Raw genomic sequence first — 12,966 nt, 5'->3', positions numbered from 1 at the left:
TCGATTTTTTGCCGATTTTTGACACACCACGCCAAAAAGGTTGCCCATCACTGTCATAGGATGATGCAAAGAGAATAGCCCCTGGGCAGAGCCTAACAGGTTTAAGAAAGCCTGACAAAGTTTGGAGGCGAATTGGACACCTCCGTCTGAGGTAATCCATTGGGGAGCTCCATGGAGGTGATAAATGTGGACTAAAAACATTTTTGCTAATAACTTGGCTGTTGGGATCTTCTGGCAGAGTATGAAATGGACCTGTACCGGCCTGTCTGAGGAACAGATAAGCAGAGATTCTCAAGGATCATGTTTCAAACCACATGGCTCCCCTCACCCCCCTTTGCATCCTCCAAGTGGCAAGGATTTTCTGGACCTCTGAGGCTCAAGGCAACAGTTATAAATTGGGCGAAAGATTATATAAACATGCAAGGCAAGACATAGAAAGGAGAAAGTACAAAATGCATCAAATCCACTCTCCCCCCCTTTGTCCACCAAAGAATGGCAGATACACAGATCTGACACAGGGCTTAAGTTCCTCCCATCACCCCCAAACTAATGGGGCAAGAGAACTAAGACAATCCTGGAATAGTACCTTAGGTGGTATATTAATTACCAACAGGACAATTGGGATGGCCTTTTGCCTTTTGCAGAGGTAGCATATAACAATTCTGTGCATAGTAGCCCCATTTAAGGTGGCCTCTGGGCAGGACTTTGTAACTATGCCGGAGCTGCCTCAAGAGAAATCGCACGTATCCACCTTCTGCACCAAGTGCAGAATACCTGGCCAGTTGCCTGTAAGTCACTGGAGGAGGCAAGTCAGACACATAAAAAATAACCTGACAAAAAGTGTGCGAAGCCAAAATATTTTCAAATTGGTGACAGAGTTTACCTCTCCACGAAGTACATGCAGCCCTCCCAACCATTTAAGAAACTTGGTCCTAAATACGTGGGCCCATTCCCAAACATTAAAGTAATTAACCCAGTCACTGTGCAACTAGAGTTGCCCAAGAACTTAAAGCACATCACCCTGTATTTTGTTGCAGTTTGTTGAAACCTGAAACTCTATCATCCCTTCACCCTGCACCTGACACTCCCATACGCATTCTGATTGAAGGGGAGCAGCATTTTGAAGTTAAAGAAATTCTAGATTCCAGAAAACACAGAGGGGAGGGTCTAAATACCTCATTTCTTGGAAACATTTCCCCCCTGCACAGTCTGAATGGTAAACATGTCTGTACACCTAAACTCCTCCAAATTTTCCATAGAAAGTACCCTGGCAAACCCAAAAGGGATTGCCAGTTTTAGTGTGATGTATTTGTACGTATCTTTATACATTTGTATGGCTAATACCCCTGTTATTGGGGGGGGGGGGAGGAGGCAATGTCAGCTAGCTGGATGCTTGCTGCCATAAAATAGGGGGGAGAGAACTGTGGAGAAGTTTACATTGCAGCTTTGCAACTGCGGTTACTTTCAAGGCTATGTCAGTTTGCTCTGGTAAGCAATGACCTCCGGTTACATAGCTATAAGGGGGCTGGGCTGTATATCTGTATCTGTGCTGATCCCACGCTCTGCCTCAGAGCTTGCTTGAAACCATTTTCATACAGTTTGTTTCTGGTAAAAGTACTTTTATCTAAATCTATGGAGCCAAGGATTTTTCTTCCCTAGGAATTGAACAGAGGCAGCCTTGACAGCTTGCCAATCTGTTTGCACTTAAAACTGGTACAAAGCACATCATGGCTATTTGTTATCTACTCTGCTGGCTTCCCCAGAAAATCAGTGGAAAAGCTGGCAGGAAAGAATTGCAAGCTGTTGCCTTCTGCCAAAGGATTTCCCCTCCCTTCCATGCATGCTCAGGTACATCCTTTATCAGGCTGGAGAAACCTGGTTGTTTGGGAGATAAGAGATTATTCAAAACTGTTTTACATATGTAAAGACCAGAGTCACTCTGTAGATATTTGGAAGTTTTATTGCCAACAATATGCTGCTTTGAGAGAAGATGAGTTTTTATTGAAGGACCTTTGTGCTGGTTTGTCAGTGTGTTCTTTCTTTTAAGAGAAAAGAGGGAGATTATGAGGGGAAAAGGCAACAACAGGTTTTCCCTTTGGTTCACCATATAGAGCCTTGCAATACACAACCAAGAATTGAAAACAATTGAAAAGTTCTTTTGTAGCGAACAAAATTGGAGTCAATATTGTAAACTAGAAAGAATTTAAAGTACAGGTAGCGCTCAATTTAACAATAGTTCATCTAGTGACCGTTCAAAGTTACAACACACTGAAAAAAGTGGCGTATGACCATTTTTCACATTTATCACTTTTGCAGTCTCCCCATAGTCATGTGATCGAAATTCAGATACTTGGCAACTGAACTCATCTTTGTGACAGTTGCAGTGTCCTGGGGTCACACACGTTTTGTGACTTTCTGATAAGCAAAGTCAATGGGGAAGCAAGATTTACTTAAAATATATATATTAGTAATTAGATTATTGAATCTATTGACTTGTTACAAATGCTGATCAGTAATCAGTGCAATTCGATAGGAGAGTCATTAAAATTGATTTTGTTATTTTTTTGTTTTTGTGTATTTTGTACTTCTATAATTCCCCCCCCCCTCCGTAAACCTAGTTAAGAAATGAACAAGAAAAAAAAAAGAAAAGGGCTTTTGTGCTCACTGTTTGCCATTATTTTCTTCTGAAGAGGAGGAAGGGAAGGCAGATAGTTCTCTGACTGAACTGGGGCTCCACATGGTTCTTTGCTGAAAAAAAGATTCTGGAGGTCTTTACACGTCCTCTGCATTATACAGCAGAATTTGTGCTAGCCTGTCTCATCTACTTCTACCTTCCTTTCTCCCACTGTCAGGGCGACTTCCCTCCAATTCCTAGGAAATAAAAACCTTTGGCTTCATAGATTTAGAGAAAAAAAGTACTTTTACTAGGAAAGAACTGAATGCAACTTAAGTCAAATTGAAGCAAACCTTAGAGTTCAACCTCTTTGTAGCTACACAATCAAAGGGCAAGTACCTGCCAGGAAATGTTTTGAGAAAGTCTTTGATTCAAATGCATTGTTTCTGGCTGTTACATACCAAAGCTAGAAGAAATGACCTTGGAGAGATAAGCAAAACCAGACTTGTAGTTACAAAGCAGCAAAGAAAAAATCCCCACTGAGCACCTCCCCCCCTTTCCATAGTAGTAAGCAGCAAGCTAGCTGACATCCGCTTATAAACACCCAGAAGACAAAGATGGAGCTGGGTTGAATACCTTCCTCTGCTGCAGAAGGGAAGGGACACTGAAGGGGAAGCTATTCTTAACCAAATGGCAAAAGTATAAGCCCTGCCTTCTAGCCAGCAGAGGTGGGATCAGTCTGTGGTTCCATCTTCAGATGACTTTCTTCAAAGAATTTACTGGGAGTAAATATGGCAATGGAATTGATATAACTCCCATTTTTTGATACTTGGAAGATCTCATTAAGACAAATATTAGAAATCCATTACATTTGTGTTTGTGTCATATAATAATGAGGACATGCTGCACCACTCCTTGGCATTGCTGCATGTCGACCGGAGCACTTATGTCCCTAGGTTGTGTGGTTTTGTCCCAGAAACAGGTGTCATTTTCACAATGGCCACAATTCATTACAGCTGCTCCAAAAATGGGGCCTGCTTCCAGGACAGAGCTACACAGCCTAGGGATGCGGAGAAGTGGAATGGCCTGCCCTTTTCCCAACAGAGCCCTTCCAGAGGTAAGTTTGTGATGGGTGATGGGGGTGGGGGGAGGAGATGGGATCCAGCAGGGTGAGAAGTAGGTTGAAAGCCTGTGGGGACCCATCATGAGGGGAAGTAGGCATAAGGTGTGTGGGGACCTAGCAGGGTAGGATGGGAGAGATATAGGCTGGAGAACTTCTGCAGCATCCCTGCCGTCAGTATCCCTGCAATTGATTGTAAAGATGAGTGACCACAGGGAAACTGCAGTAGCTATAACCTTGAACTATAACCAGGTGATAAGTAGTTTAGGGTCTGTCATAGGTTTGAACTGTCACTAAGCAACCAGTTGTTAAGTTAAAGACTACCTGTACTGAAAAATTCCTAAAAGCTGAAGCTTTGTGATTGAAGCATGATGAGTTTGCTTAGCAATTGTTTAGAGTGACGCTTGTAGAGAGTTTGCAATGAAAGTATGGTTCTCAGCTAAGGACTTCTATGTTGTAGAAAGAAGAGAGTTCCATAATCGGTCTTACTAAATGACTCAATGGAAAACAAGGAAAATTGGTTTATGAAGTTAATGTCCATCATTATGTATATATTAATGCTCAGATTAAGAAAAATAATATAGAGGGGATTTTGCTGTCAAGGAGGACAACAAATGAGATAAACTTATATAGAGAAACTTGGGATGAATCCCTTGAATGGAATACAATGGCTAATGGATGTAATATGTTTAAAAGGAAAATAAATGAGAAAGGGACAAATGCATTGTATATATAACATATTCATTCCTATTCAGAAATGGATAGGAGTGGACATGGTAATGTTTATCGAATGTTCTTAAAAATAAATTAAATTGACAGGAATCATTTATACAAATAAGTGATGGGCTCCTGTTAATTGGCTATGTCAAAGCAAAAGTGATATCATTACAGTTCAGGCTACTTAGATTTGATTTTATGAAAGTATGTTGTACTTTAAAGGCAGAAAACTCACTTCATTGGGAGTCAGATGGAATATAAATATCTATATGTACCTAATTTTATGAAATATAAAGTTATTTGCTAAAGCCATGCAATTATAAATTTATAAAGATGTGTATATTTTAAACAGTACATTTGAATTTCCAAAGCAACAGTCAAAATGTTTTTGTTAAAGAACTATTTCAAAAGATTAGTATGATTTTTCATTCTTAATTGAAAAGTTCTGTATTTGATGAAACATAACAGCTGTAGAAATAAAGGCTATAACTTTGTAATTTTTATTTTGTGGAAGGTACTGCATGTTGTGCCCCAGCGATCCATGAATCAGACCTCCTGACTGGATGTAGTGATATTCAGACAACTCTACGGACTATGAGGTGAGAACAAGATCGTGTGCAATAAAAAATCAAAATAATAAACAAGAGGGGAATGAAATCAAGTTTCTAGGCCAGGGGTGTTAAACTGGCGGCAGGTGGGCCAGATGCGTCACGTGCAGGCCACGCCCATCCTAGCTCTGTGAATGGGAAAAAAGGTTGCAAAATGTCACGTGACGCAACGTGATGCAGCAAGTTTGACACCCGAGTTCTAGGCCATCTTTTGGGTGTTTTACCCAATCAAGAATAAGATGTGGATGATACCTCCAAAGCCAGATTCCATATCTTCAAAGAGACATGAAATCATTAACACTTCAGTTCGATTTTAAAAAAATAATTTTATTAGATTATAATTGCAACAATAAAAACTAAAAGAATAGAAAGAATAACAAATGCAAAAGAAGGAAGGAAAGGAAGGAAGGAAAAAGAAAGGGCAGGCAAGGTATGTAAAGAAGGAAAGGGAGTACTAGTACATGAGAGCATTACTGAAATTTGGTGTAATGAAATGATTGGAATGTAATGATGGAAGAATATAAAGTGTTCAAAAGAAAGAGACATAACAAAAGAGGAGGCGGAGTTGCATTATATGTACGAGATCACTACATCTCTACAGAAATGCATAAAAACAAGGATGAAGTTCTCCTAAAATGCATATGGGTTCATGGAAAAGGAAAAAAGAATGACACAGCCATAGTTATCTCCTCTGGTGGATGTATAGAAAGTATGACATAATTTTGACCTGTTTATCCTTTAACATTCTTTCCATTTAAATGTATTTGTTGGCTGCTTAACTCTTGGATTGATACTGCTTGGCTGTACATCAGCTATTAAAACCATCTCTCTTGGTTAGAATTGTAAGAAGAAAAATGTTCTTTGTGCCTTGGCAAATACATTCAAAGAGGCTTGGATTTAAAATCTGTAGAGAGAATGGTACTTCTTTTCCAGAATTTTTCCCATTTTTAATACTGTTTCTATTGATCTTTCCAGATACATGCAGTTGGCCAACTTGACAGGCATTCCAGCCCTTGTGGTACCAGTTGGATATACAATTTCAGGGCTTCCCATCAGCCTTCAAGTAAGTTATTACCTTCTGTAGTTGAGTTCAGTGAACTCAATTAAGAATAATTTTCTTTCTGATTAATTCTTCCACCTACATTCATCCAGTTTATTTTTTTTTTCAATTTCCGAATCTTCCTCAGACGGGGCCATATTCCTTCCCGGCCCGTTAGGCCAATAATCATAGAATTCTGCTGAAATTCACATAGATCTTCCATTGTTTACAAATTCAGGGGAGCAAATAAAAATGCATTATTTAGTCAAATATTAAATACTGATGCCTTTTATTTAGAATGAGACTCAACTATTCTATTTGTTTGCTTAACAACTTTTCAAAAATAGAAAGGTATCTGCTTTCTTTTACAGAAGCTTACAGAAACGATATTGAGGTATTTTGTGTCTTAACGTGGCAGGTTGCTCTAAGTGTATCCTATTGTGTAATAAGAAATCTTTTTAATACAGTATGGGTTTTCAAAAAGGGAAATTGGGAAGTTGTCCATTATCTAGAAAGGGAGTTAACATACCACAGCATTCCTATTGTGTTGACAAAAGTACCCAAACACTTGTGAATAAGCTATGATTAGTTTGTTTCAAATATATACTAACACAAGTTTATAAGTACTCTTTATAGCCGGTCGCTTAGCATTAATTCAAAGTTACAACTGATTTCCCCAAGGCTATCTATCCAAGACTATTTGGAGTCAAAATTCTGAGAGTTAGCTGTGCACCACTCCCTACAGTCAAGTAATTGCACATTGGGTATTTGGCAACTGGCCCACATTTACAACTATTTGCTGCAGTCTGTGACTGTGGTTTATATTTTTTGCCAGAAACTGATATTTCCAGTTACAGCAAAAAACAGCCATTGTAGACAAAGGATTCACTTAATGATTGTGTAGTTCACTCAATAACCACTGCAAAAACATTGTAAAATTGGTCATGTTGCAACCCACTTAATTACTAGCATGACTTACGACCATAATTCTTTACTCATTACATACATCATGTATAACAAACCCTCGTCTTGGCCTGAGCTATTGGTAATTTCCAGTATCTGATAATCTAGGATCTGATGGCTTTGCATTGTAATGAGTGTCAGTTTGGTCTAGTGCAGGAATATCAAACTCGTGGTGTCATGTCGTCACATGATGTATCGTGACTTTTCCCCTTTGATAAAATGGGGGTGGGGTGGCCAGCGTGTGATGCATCTGGCCCATGGGCTGCAAGTTTGATACCCCTGGTCTAGTGGTTAAGGTGTCAGGCTAAAAAGTGGGAGGTCAGAGTTCTAGTCTTATCTTAGCCATGAAAGCCAAATGGGTGATCTTGGGCCAGACAGTCTCTCTCACATCTACTCTCCTCACAGGTTTGTTGGGAAAGTAGGAGGAGCAAGGTGTATTGGCTATGTCCAGCGCCTTGAGTTATTTGTAAAAATACTAAAGATGGGATATAAATAAATGAAAATTATATCAGGGCTGCCATCTTTTGATAGCATTCCAACCATCTTTGCAGTAGGTAGCTAGTTATCATCTCTTTATTTTTTTAAGTGTGTGAATTATCAGGTTAGAGCTATCAGATTGGAAGGGGATGGGAGGCTTAGACATCCTTTTCCTTTTCTGTTTTTTTAAATCCCTGGTTTACTGTTTGGGAAGTAAGCATTTTTTAAAAAGAAAACAAACAGGCTACATAGAGCACCTAGAGTAGTCCCATTTTATAAGATGCTTTATGCTTTTCTCTCAAAATAAATCTCTGTTCAGAGAGCATGATACATACCAGCTGGACTAAACAAATTAACATATAATTGACCTTCCTGAGGGTGGACTTTTACAAGATTGATCCTGACATGGAAATCACTTTGCCTCTATTATGTAAGGAAAGGTATTCTGTACTTGATTATTATAATGCCTTTAAAGAAGACCCAAAAGTTAGTTTTCCAAAATATAGCTGTGGCAATTCTAATTGAAATAAGATATTCTGATTATATTTTGGTGACTTGGTTTAGTTTGAACCCAGTGAAAAATGTTGATGTTAATCTATACACTTTTGGAAAACCTGAGCCACCAGTTCCTAATGCAAAGCATCATTTTCCTTTACCCACAAAACATTTCTTCTAATGCCATATTCTGGAGCCTGAAGATGACTTAAAAAAAAGGATCCCTACCTCCAGAATTCTGCTTATTAATGGGATAGCTTGCATGAGTCTCTTATTTCAACAGAAGACCTATTTTCCAGTTATTTTTGCATATCCATTTTTGAAAAAAAAAATGGTTTCCACTGAGAAACTTATCTCTGTACATGCTGATGTAATTAATATACTCTATATCCTGTGAATTTTAAATTGTGTGCTTTTGCTATTGGTTAAAATATACAATATGGGTAGTCCTCAACTTATGACCACAATTGAGCCCAAAATTTATGTTGCTAAGTGAGAAATTATTGAGTTTTGCCCCATTTTATGACTTTTCTTGTCACCTTTGTTAAATGTATCACTGCAGTTATTAAATTAGTAACATGGTCATTAAGTGAATCTGGTTTCCCCATTGACTTTGCTTGTCAGAAGGTTGCAAATGGGGATCACATGACCCCAGGCACTGCATCCACCATAAATGAGAGTCGTCAAACATCCAAATGTAAATCAAGTGACTATGGGGATGCTGCAATGGTCATAAATGTGAAAAGAGCCTTTGTAACTTTGAACGGCCACTAAGCAAATTGTTGTTAGTCAAGGATTTCCTGTACTTGGAGAAAACACTTTTGTAATGGTTCCAATGAACAATTGTAATAATGATTTTCAAGGTTGTTAGTTCTTTTTGGTCCTACTTGTTTTACTCCCAATATCTCAAAGCTCTTTTTACAGCCAGAGATCAAATGAGCTTATAGCAACTATCTCTGCCCCTTCCCAAGTATATTCTGAGAAGGTACAGTATCTTAGCAGTTTTTCATAGATATCTTGTTGCTTCTTTCACAGATGATGACAAAGTGGTGGAATGAAGCCTTGCTGTTCCAAATAGGCCTGAAACTGGAGCAATTTCGTGGTACACCAGCAAAACCAATAATTTACTATGATATTCTGAGATAATATGGCTAGCTTCAAATTTCCTTTACACTTCCAGTTCCAATACAGTTGTCTGTTTAAAGTATGTATGCCTTAAGGGAAGAGAGTTAGTCAGGACAGGTTCACCAGCTCCCATTAAAAAATGCAGAGAAAATTAAATTGGAATGAAACGGTAACTTACTAAAGGATGTACAATGCTGTATGCCTGCAGTGTTTACAGTTTATACCGACACCAACTGTTTATAAACATCCAGATGCTGCAGATTTTTGCGATTGAGCAAATTCTCTTCAGATACAATTTGTTTGAATGCATTTTAAATACTGTATGTGACATTTGCATTCAGCTTGTATATATAATGGCACAGAATATTGATATGTTTCTGACATGGAAAATACTTTCTTAGAAAGGGTGATGGGTATTTATAGATTTTTAAAAAAAAAAACCCAATTCTTACAAAAAACTAACAATATATACCCTCTAGTGATATTGTACAATTGCATTTCTTTATAGTTCAGCAGAACGTTAATTTCTTGTGTCAAAATGAAAGCAAATTATTTTACTACAGGCTGGTGCATCCATGCTCCTTTTCAAAGTGATAGAAATCAATTGATTCAGAAAATATGATGGAAAATAGAGATGTCTCTTAATTGGCATCAACATCATTAATACAATATTTAATGCAATGGATTTGTTCACTTATCCGAGTCTGAGATAAAATTAATACATTATTCAGAAAACTCTGGAAAATGCAATTTCTTTTCCTGATCATGTGAATGTGGCCATTCTCAGGATTGGTATGGCAGTTTTCCAAAGATTAATATTCTAAACTTGAAATTTGGGCATACCTCAAAATAGTATTTAAGAAGCCATGGAAATCCATGGAGAGCCGAGGTGGCGCAGTGGCTAGGGTGCAGTACTGCAGGTCACTTCAGCTGACTGTTATCTGCAGTTCAGCGGTTCTAATCTCACCGGCTCAAGGTTGACTCAGCCTTCCATCCTTCCGAGGTGGGTGAAATGAGGACCCAGACTGTGGGGGCGATATGCTGACTCTGTAAACCACTTAGAGAGGGCTGAAAGCCCTATGAAGCGGTATATAAGTCTAACTGCTATTGCTATAATATACACATTATGCTTCTGAACCTAGCTAGCCTTAGGGCAAACAATACTGAAAACATGAGAAATTTTTCAGAAATAATCTTAGGATAGTTACAAGCATTGTCATAATAATCACCAGATTAGACTGACTTTTGGTTTTGAACCCTGGATTTGGATGTGGAACCACATTCTCAGTAGACATTTCACTGAATAATAAAAATAATAGAAAGTAGTTTTTTTTCCAGCCTTATCTTACACAACAGGTTGTATTCAATGAACGGGTGAAGGGAGTACACAGATTGTGCAGGTTTTCTTGAGTTTAGAAGTGGTGGTCTCAAAGTAATGTTAAATTGAACAATATGAGGGAATAAACCTCTGTAAAAGCAAGTAACTATTCTCCTTTATCAATTCCTTTCTAAATATTCACAAAATTTGTGACTATCCGATTGAAAGTTACAATTCTATCCTCCTTGATAATGGTATATTGTTAAAATGATAAGAGTAAGACTCGTTTCCTAGAAAAGTCTTTCTGTTCTTCAACCTAACTAAAGTATCCTGGTATAAGGTAAATATAAAGCCCTTAATATACAGGTAGCCCTCGATTTACAACAGTTCATTTACTAACAGTTCAAAGTTATAATGGCATGAGAAAAGTGATTTATGACCATTTTTCACTCTTATGACTGTTGCATTACCCCAATAGTCACATGATCAAAATTTGGATGCTTGGCAACTGACTCATATTAATGACTGTTGCAGTGTCCCAGGATCACGTGATCACCTTTTGTGATCTTACAAGCAAAGTCAATGGAGAAGTCAGATTCACTTAACAACCACGTTACTAACTTAACAACTGCAGATTCACTTAACAACTGTGACAAGAAAAGTCATAAAATGAGGCAAAATTCACTTAACAAATGTTTCACTTGGCAACAAATTTTTTGGGCTCAATTGTGGTTATAAGTCGAGCACTACTGTGTTAGAAAACTTAAAGAGTTTTTTATTATTGTCAAATTTTGTAAAAGTATGGAGGTAGAGGCATCCAAAAAGGAATCTCAAAAATTCGTTTTTCCTGCTCTTTAATGTATTTCAGTAGGATTTTTTTTGTTTCTCTGCGTGGATTTTATTTTGTTCTAAACATTTTGCCACAATGTAGTATGGCCAAGAATATACCCCAGAAAAACAAGCAACAGAGCATCTATAAATAGGAAGTAAAAGCGATTATGCTTTGTGATTGTTATTGTCACACTTGTTATTCCATTAAAGAAAATAAATAAGATTAAGATTTTGATAGTTGAAATACTACAGAGGAGGACTTAATCCTCATTCCCAATTTGTCTACATTTTTTGCACTTTGGAAAAATTGATAAAGGTGCTTAACAGAAGAAAATGCTGTAGTTTAGTTCTCATGTTCCTCTGCAATTCTATAGGGCTCATGTGTGCTGCTGTGCACTGTGCCATCTATCCAAAGTCTAATCACTTTGTATAGCATCTTGACCAGAGACATGTAAAAAATTCATTAAAGCAAGAGAGAGGCGACTATTATGTGGCAGAAAGTTTAGCTGGCATTCCAAGACTGGTTAACTGATCTGGGCTGTAAAATCTGAAAGACCGAGGTAAGAGCGCAACCCAATTTTGTGTTGCCATCTACATGTTCACTGTTCACATTTGGTAATTCTTAATTCACAGAACTGACTGAATGTTTTCACAAAAAAGCTGTTATGGTCAGTCACAAAACATTCAGATCATAGAACGAGTACTTGCTTTTATCCCTATTTCTGGGCCTGTGGATATACCTTCCAAAAGAGGGACTAAGCTTTCTTTCTAAGATGGCTTAAGAGTGCTGAACTTTCTTAGAAGTTACTCAAAGCTAGTAGTTTGCAGAGTCGTCTCATTTTATTCTTTTTAATTAAAAATACTACCAAAGATGATGACCATGGGCCCCACTTGGATTACTTTGTTGCAGAACAAAGTATTAAAAACTTGTGTTTATCTGTGATTACAATAAAAAAAGGAAAAGACCAGTGTTTTAAGATTCCAATTCTATATAAAATGCAAAAAGCCTTTAAGGATGCAGTACAACATTGAAATTCTGGGTACTGCAACATTGGAGGATTTAAGAGACTGGATAATCATTTACCTGAAATGGTATAGCGTCCCCTGCTTGAACAGGGATTGGAGTAGAAGACCTCCAAAATCCTTTCCAACTTTGTTATTCTGTTAAATACCAATATAAAAGGTGTGCTAAATTACTTTATCTTCCTTCCTTGACTACTAAGGAATCATATCCAAGCTGGACATCACATGCTAGTTGAGAATACAGGTAATCCTCAAGTTATTACAGTTCACTTAGTGACCATTTGAAGTTACACCATAAAAACCCCAAGTGTTTACAAGAAACTCCCGAAATTATGAATGTTGCAGCACCATGGAGATGACCGCAGACACTGCAACTTTCATCCTAATAGCAATAGCAATAGCACTTTCAGCCCTCTCTAAGCGGTTTACAGAGTCAGCATATTGCCCCCAATAACAATCTGGGTCCTCATTTTAATCCCCCCTCCCCCTTGCCAGACCTTGCAAAGATCTGTCTCCTATCTGCTGTGGTTTCTTTATCTTTAAAAGATAGGTGAGCAAGACTATTTTGTTCTCAGTGTCCAATTGGCTTGCAAATACTTTTCGTGCTGAGAGTTGAATGTTCTGGGGGTCATAATC

General features: G+C 37.9%; 1 long non-coding RNA gene across 1 annotated transcript; it reads left to right on the top strand.

Annotated features, from left to right (window-relative positions):
* Positions 1 to 4,905: 4,905 nt before the first annotated feature.
* Positions 4,906 to 9,893, top strand: LOC116506561. Its single transcript, XR_004255045.1, has 3 exons — positions 4,906 to 5,050; positions 6,035 to 6,122; positions 9,069 to 9,893. It is a non-coding gene; the product is annotated as an uncharacterized LOC116506561 (long non-coding RNA).
* Positions 9,894 to 12,966: the final 3,073 nt, after the last annotated feature.

This window comes from Thamnophis elegans, chromosome 3 (assembly GCF_009769535.1).
Source record: "Thamnophis elegans isolate rThaEle1 chromosome 3, rThaEle1.pri, whole genome shotgun sequence".
Classification (NCBI taxonomy): domain Eukaryota; kingdom Metazoa; phylum Chordata; class Lepidosauria; order Squamata; family Colubridae; genus Thamnophis; species Thamnophis elegans.
The sequence above is the reverse complement of the archived record's forward strand: the minus strand, read 5'-3'. Positions and strand labels throughout refer to the sequence as shown.